Below are 7984 nucleotides of genomic sequence, written 5' to 3' on the forward strand. Positions count from 1 at the left end.
GACCAAACCCTTTTTAAAAAACACTTTAATGTAGGAGGAAAAGAAGGGCTACATTCACAAAACTGCCATAGGAGGTGTTTGTGTTTGAGACAAAATAGTTTCAGAGATGATTCAAGGTTTTCACAAGCTTGTATCTTCCTGGGAGAATTCATCTTTGGGCTTTAAACTTTCAGTGTTTGGTCCCTGGCCAAAGATGCATTATTTTGGAAATGGAAAAATCTCTTCAATCATTTTCAAATTTTGTATGAGTGGAAAAACCAGCCACACAGATAACTCAAAGAACTCTGAAGAATGACATGTATGTAGTCCTTTCTGAGTAGGTCCAGAATTAAATTTGAAGGGAAATTAATTGCTTGTTAAAACTTTGAACAACTGAAAACTATACCCTTTTATAGAGTTGTATTTCACAGGTGTGTGCACTTAATGTATGTTAGTGGTTTAGGCAGCTTCATTAATTTCATTAGTGCAATGTTGCCTTTTCTACCATAATTACATAGTAACACATCCAAACAAACCAAAGAGCTGTCCAAAAAACAAAGCAAAAACAAACTCCCCTATACACACTTCTGCTGGGAAGAGGATGAGAGAACAAACTGTGACAGATATTATTCACACTAGAAAGAGCTCAGATACTACATGGTATACAAGCCTTTATAGACTAGAAGAGCATGTGCTTGTCATGGATCGCACACTATCTCCACGTTGAGGTCAGAATCATGTTTACTGATGTTGCAAAAGGGATAATTATTATTGGTTTTCTTGCAGAAGCTAGTAGAAATGGTAGACTTTCCAAATGATCTTTGGCTGGCCCGGGGGGGGGTGGGTGTTGTAATTTTGCTTCTTGTTTCATACATACACTGGGTTGGCTTACCTATTGTATTGATGATTGTAATGTGTTACAAGTAAGTCTAGAACTTGATAGCTGCATTTTATAAACTGAAGAAATGAATATGTAATATTTGGAAGTATATATTTTATAAGAAAAATAGGAACAGAAAATACTATATAGAGGGGCCTCAAGGCCAAGTTGACACTGTTGGAGCTCTTAACTTTCTGCATTTCTGACTTTTATTGATTTTTCTTTATTATTCTGACTCTAAATGATTCTACATTATTTATTTAATCTACATTAATCAATTTATTTTCTAATTTACTGATGTAATCAGTCTTTTACTTTGAATATAAATGTCGTCTTTATTGTGATAACCAGCAAAAAAGGTGGCACAACTATTGACTTCATTGAGATCTCTTAAACTTCCTTTTAGCTGAAACAGAAGGTATATGCATTAGCAATAGCATAGTCACATGCAGTTGTACTGTAATTTTATATGCTTACCATACTCTTTTTTTTAAAGAAAAAAAAAAGAATCGGATGAACCTCCACAACTTTGTTCCAGCACTGAAACTGTTACTTCCCTGTGGTCCTCACTGTAAAGAGCCAATAAGTTAATTTTACTTCAAAAATCACAGTTGATCAGTTTGAGGATCAAAACTGAATACTACCTAACTAATTTAGCAGAAGTCAGGTGCCCTAGACCAGAAGCTTTTATTCAACAAAGTAAATATATTAAAAATTAACTTTTTGGTAACATTGCCTCTCTCAGCCAACAGTGACAAGAGTTAGTTCTTGTGTGCTCTGCTTTCAATAAAAGTATCTGTTAAACTTTGATCTCTAGTTTAAAAAAAAAAAACCTTTTCTTTAGATTGTTTTGAAACTCAGGTATAGATGCTGTATAGTCAACATGTAGGAATTTATTTAAAACCAGGGCTCCAGGCATAGTGCAGTTACATAGTTGTAGAAATGAATGCATAATTTACCTTTCTCCCATTCTCCCAAAACTTTGTGCAGCAAATCCTAAAGAGGTCCATTAAATATTTTTAAAATGTCAGTTTTTCTGCCATCTTTCTGCTTGTCTGCCTGCCATTTGCCTATCTTCTCTGTACCTGTGTGGGTTTTATTGTGTGTTCATAATGGGCGTTTTAGTCTGTTTTCTGTACTTCTCTCTATGCTACTGTTCTAAAGACACAAGGGGAGGTAGCGACAGAATCTCTAAGATTCAGGATACCAGCAAAGATGAAAGCTCATATGCCAAACTGATTCAATCATTAGAAATGAGTGATTTGCCCTGCTGGATTTTCTCTGAGGTGAGCATTTGTGGAGGGCGCAGCATAGCGGGCAGGGCAAACAGAAGACTGAAATACTGTCCTTTGGGGAAAAGGGGACGCAATCATGCAGTGCTTCTTAGCCACTGAGCAGTTCCACGTTGCAATTTATGTAGTCCTACTATGCAGCTTCTTAGCTATGTGAAATTGGTGTTTCTCTGCTGTGATGCTAATGCATTTGTATTGGTTATAAACACACCTTCTGGTGTACCTTTAGAATCTTTTTGATAAAAATGAACACAGTAAATGATTTTTATAATCTGTTAAAACCATGAAAATTCCTGCTCCCCTTTTCCCCCCCCTCCACCCCAAAATTTCTGGGTGGCTCTTCCACAGAAATTTGGTAGGGGAAGCTTGGGGCCGAATTTAGGTCTAATATGTAGCGTAGTGCGTGATAAACGATTAATCATTTACACGTTGCTAGACAAGCATAATCTAATCTCAAAAACAGTCCTGTGAGGTGAGTGACAATTCACTTGAGAGAAGGGAAAACAAGCAGAGAAAGGCTAAGGACTTATTTTTCAAAACGATTAACGCATCTGCATGCCAAACTTGTGCATTAAATTACTGCTCTTTTATCACTAAAATGCATATGACTAATTACATGTCCAACTAGTATTTGTGTGCAATGGAGCTTTGGGACACACACATCAGCCACACAGTTACACACACTTTTGAAACTAGGCCTGAAGATCAGTGGTGGTAGCTTTATCCTGCTTCTTCCTTCTGCTCCCCCTCTCCTCTTCCCTGCAATCTGTATGGAGATTATTACTGGAATGCTCTTCACTCTGGTCAGGGTGTTGCAAGGAAATGTGTTGCAGTGGCATGAGGGAGGTTGCTGAGAAAGTGATAAGAGCATCCTCTTCCTTCTCCTTGTCAGAATGGAAAAACTGGGATGCTCCAGTAAAGGGAAGGGCAGAAAACTAGTATTAATTCTGCTGGCTCTGGCACTGTTTTCTGCTCGTTTCAGCCTCCCTCATTTCAATCTAGCTGTTATGCTACCATCAAACCCATCCCATTAATTGACTCTTTGAGGGTTGCCAGGTGTCCGGTTTTCAAGCAGAACAGCCGCTCGAAAAGGGACCCTGGTGTCTCCAGCCAGCACTGCTGACCGGGCCTTTAAAAGTCCAGGGGGCTCCGCACAGCTCCCAGAAGCAGCGGTATGTCCCCCCTCTGGCTCCTATGCGTAGGGGCAGCCAGGAGGGTCTGCACACTGCTCCTGCCCCAAGCACCAGCTCTGCAGCTCCCATTGGCCGGGAACCATGGACAATAGGAGCTGTGGAGGTGGCACCTGCAGACAGGGCAGTGTGCAGAGCCCCCTGGCCGTGCCACCGCATAGAAGCTGTGGGGGAGGACATGCTCCTGCTTCTGGGAGCTATTTGAGGTAAGCGCTGCCTGGAGCCTGCACCTCTGATCCCCTCCTGCCCTCCCAACCCCTAGTTCCCAGCCCGGAGCACCCTCTTGCACCCCAAACGTCTCATCTCTGGCCCACCCCAGAGCCTGCAACCCTAGCCAGAGCTCTCAATCCCCTCCCCCCCATGTCCTAACCCCCTACTCCAGCCCTGATCCCCTGCCTGGCCTCTGAACCCCTTGGTCCCAGCACAGAGCCCCCTTCTGCACCCCAAATCCCTCATCCTTGGCACCACCCCAGAGCCTGCACCCCCAGCCAGAGCCCTCAGGCCATCCCACATCCCAACTCCCTGCCCCAGCCAAGAGCCCTCTCCCACACCCTGAACTCCTCATTTCTAGCCCCACACCAGAGCCTGCACCCCTAGTAGGAGCCCTTACCCCCTCCTGCACCCCAACCCCCTGCCCTAGCTTGGTGAAAATGAGTTAATGAGTGAGGGTGGGGAGAGAAAGTGACAGAGGGAGGGGGGATGGACTGAGTAGGGGGGCAACACCTTGGAAAAGGGGTGGGACAGAGAGGGACCTTAGGGGGCAGGGTGGGGCAAGGGTGTTCAGTTTTGTGTGAGAAGAAAGTTGCTAACCCTATCTTTCTCCCATGCCTGAACTCTACCCATCACCTTCCCAGCTAAGAACCTTTCCAACCTCCTCAGCTTCCTCAGCAACAGCCTGTGATGGGGTGTTCTCCGCACATTTGCCCTGAAAGGGTTAAGGCAGGCCAGAGGGGCCAGTTAGCCTATTAGACAGCAAGCTGGGGGGAATTAAGACAGTGAGAGAAACCTTAATTAGAAGGTCACACTGTGCAGAAACAGGTGCAGCCTATATAAATCAGGAAGTGGGCAACTAAAGGGGCTACTTGGAAAGACTACAGTCACTTCCTAGGAGGAGTGTTTAGAGGCTGTAGATAACCCCTGGCAGGTAGGAGTGGTGAAACTGGCAAACCCAGAGAAGGAGGGGAGAGCCAGAAAGTTAAGAAAGGGATCAGGGAAATGCAGCAAGATATGGGTGGGGCAGACCTTGGCTGGTGATTAGAGGGTCCCTGAGCTGGAACCCAGAGTAAACTGCGGGCCTGGGTTCCTGGCATGGGTCAGAAGACTGTGTTTGGATGGTAGAGTGACTTGAGCTTAAACTTGAGTCTGAACCTGGGTTTATTATGCAGTGTAGATAGACCCTCTGGGCTAGTCTTGCAGAAGTCATGCTTTGTGCCTTGCAGTCTATGTGCTGCAGGACTGTAAGTCCCTTGGAAGCAGACAAGTGTACTCAAGCCTCACAAGTAGCCCTCTGGGGCAGTGATCCCTAAACTTTTGATTGCACACCCCCTTGCACCTGTCAGTACCTCCCTGAGCCCCTGGAGCTAGCAGGGACGCAGCTGGGGACAGGGAGAGATGTGGCCAGGGCAAAAGGGGCTGAGGCTTGGGCTGCAGCTGAGGGTGGGCCTAGGGCCAGAAGCAGGGTCATGTCCAGGGGCCAATGGTGTGGAGGGGGGTGAAGCTGCAGCTGGGCTGCGGTGTGGGCAGCAGGTGGGCCCAAGTCCAGGTGCAGCTCCACTCCCAGCCTTGCCCCTAGCCTCGGCCCTGGCTGGGGGTGGGGAGGGGTTGGGTGGTGTTCCCTCCCTGCCCCTGTGGGGGATGGCCTGGGCCCTGCTGTGCCCCCTAGATGTTCCTCTGTGCCCCCTTAGGGGGTGCACCCCACACTTTGGGGACCTCTGCTCTAGGAGCAACATTCACACCACACAGTTGTGAAGTTAGTGGGGCTTAACCTTATTAAATGCTAATGACCAGCCACCTCTGCTTCAGATTACATAGTGAGCCAGTGTTAAAGGTGGAAACCTGGGAAGTTTGACTTCTTGTCTCCCATTCTTACTATTAGGCAACACTTTCTCTTGAATTCTTTGAGCAGGGTGGCCTTTTGGTTTTGTGGGGTGGAAAGGCTGTGTGGTTTAGGCTGGTAGTAAGATATTGCCAGCTTGACTGTACCTCAGGCTGGTGTTGACCAGCAGTTACCTCCATCTGACTGCTCTTTGTTTCTCCATGAGAAAATGTGGTGGGCTCAGTCCACTTGCCATCCAAATGCTATCATAGCTGGAACTAACTGCTTGCTTGCAGTCTTCTCAGCAAAAGAAACCAAGCACTGAGTGGGGATGGGGACAGAACTGACTTCACACACCTATACAAGTGATCTCTCCAGGACAGGGTTGGAGAACATTGCCTAGACAGTGTGGAAAAACTTGCACTGATCTTGCCTGGGCTGTATATCAAACAAACAACCCCTTCCTTCGCTAGAGCTGTCAATCTGGCAGCTTTCACAAACACGGGATGCACTTTCATTTTTTAAAAAAACAAACCATTTGCCAGCTCCTGCAGCTGCTGACGAATAATGATAAACCAGTAAAAGTGCCCCTCCCTTGGGTGGGTATAGCCAGTGTAAATTAAATGATATTTTAGACATGAAAAGTCTGCTGAGTTTATCCTTGTGAATTACTAACTCGGTAGCCATTTTAATATTGTTTGCCTGAAGAGGTTAAGGTCACAGGTAAGAATGGAGTACAAATATAGGAAGAATTACCTTTCCAGTTATAGATGGTTCCACATTTAACCTTCTAAATAACATTTATTAAATATGTTTGCCTCTATATTACCTGTATACAGATTATTAATATGTCATAGCACTGAAGTCAAAGGTAGAATTGTTACTTACCCCGAGACATACTTGAAGATCCAGTTATTGTATGGTATGTCTACACTGCAATCATTCATGCAGTGTCATCACAGCTCGTGTTGACATACCTTTAATCAAGGTAGCTTGGGTACCAGTAGCAGTGCAACCATACAGCACAGGCTGTACAAGCCTGTCTGAAATAATGAGTAATTACTCAGGCAGCTAGTCCATGTTGCTGCTGTGGCTTCACTGCTCTGGTACCTGAGCTAGCTAGATTAGAGCTAGCCCTGGTATGTCCACAGAAGCTGCAATCGCATCCTGTGATTATAAAGCAGATATTTTCTTCATCTGCATCCCACTGTAGGTGCACATGCATGCAAGACTGTATTTATTTGAATAACAACATCTGTCAGGCCATACATGTGCCCTGCACTGCCTTATGCTCCTGTGTGAGGGTGTAAAGAGTGGGATGATTGCAACCGTCCCTCAATTCCTTTGCCACTTAAAGCCCATGGTGGCTGAAAACTAGGAACAGAGGGCTGGTTATGGAGATTGCAGAAAGTGTAGCCAGGGCATGCCACAGTCCTTTGGCTTGTTCCAAGATCTCTTCATGATTTGGGAGAGTGATTCTGGTGAGCATCGTTGCACTCAAATGTCAAGAAGCTAGAGATGTTTCTTGTATGAGTGTGGTCTCAATGTTCAGGGTCTCTTCAATTTCAGACAGGAGGTCCCGGAAGTCTTCAGTCATCGGGTGCCAGTGTGGGGCTGGTGCCACTGCCTTGTCCAGTATTGAGGAATCTTTTGGGTGGAGATGGGGAGTTTGTTGTTGCCTCACTGTCATTTCCTGTTCCTGTGGGCCCACTTCTGGTTCCGCTGAGAATGACTTAGCAAACAGTGCTGTCAAGAAGACAGATCTTCTCCTCCTTTGTAGACTTGCAGGAGGGTGATCTGTGATTCAACATATGGGAGAATGGTCCCCTGTAAGACAAATAAGGCTGTATTGGCTTCCCATATGAATGCTGGTCTAGTACCATTCCTGTGCCTCCTATGGGGCTCTGAATGGGGATTCCCTGAAGCCCTGTTTGGGGGAAGTGGGGGCAGAGGAGTGGAATGTTTGCTCATCTTCAAAGGTGGTGCTGATTGGTTGTATAAAGGCAGTGTTGGTTTTGAGGCTGGTTGCCACTTCAGTACCGGGAATGACTATGGAGGTGCTAGGACTTAGAGGAGCCCATATCCCTCACCCTTGCTTAGCTCTGTCAGGATGAGGATTGCGTCCAGGTCTCTCACTCTGTCTGACTGCTTGGAGCCTTTGTACTTTGTACTCTCCATATTTTCCCCTCTGTCTTTGAGCTATATTCAAGCTTGGTCTGACTTTGTGCATTGGTGTCCTGTTCACAAGCAGGCATAAATGGCAGCCTCGAGGAAGCCAGTACTGGTAGCATGAGGGCTGTTGGTGCTGAGGTTTTATGTGGTGAGGACTTCACTAATGTTGAGATGGTCCGTGTTAACTTTTCTGATTGTGCTGATTCAGTCAGCATCCTTTTCACCTTCTTGCAGGTGCTTGATCCTGGAGTCTGATGTGTGCTCAAGAGAGTGCTGGCCTATGCTGCTTTATCTAACCGCCTCTGGCTGTAACTGCCACCTCTGGGTCTGAAACGATCTGCATGGACTCCTCCAGCAGCTAGAGCTGATTACTCCTGGACTTGCAGGTCCTGGAGGAAAAGGACTTGCACACAGAGCACCTGTCTATGATATGGTT

The sequence above is a fragment of the Lepidochelys olivacea genome (genome assembly GCF_965140295.1).
Source record: "Lepidochelys olivacea isolate rLepOli2 genome assembly, chromosome: 2".
In the NCBI taxonomy this organism is placed as follows: Eukaryota; Metazoa; Chordata; order Testudines; family Cheloniidae; genus Lepidochelys; species Lepidochelys olivacea.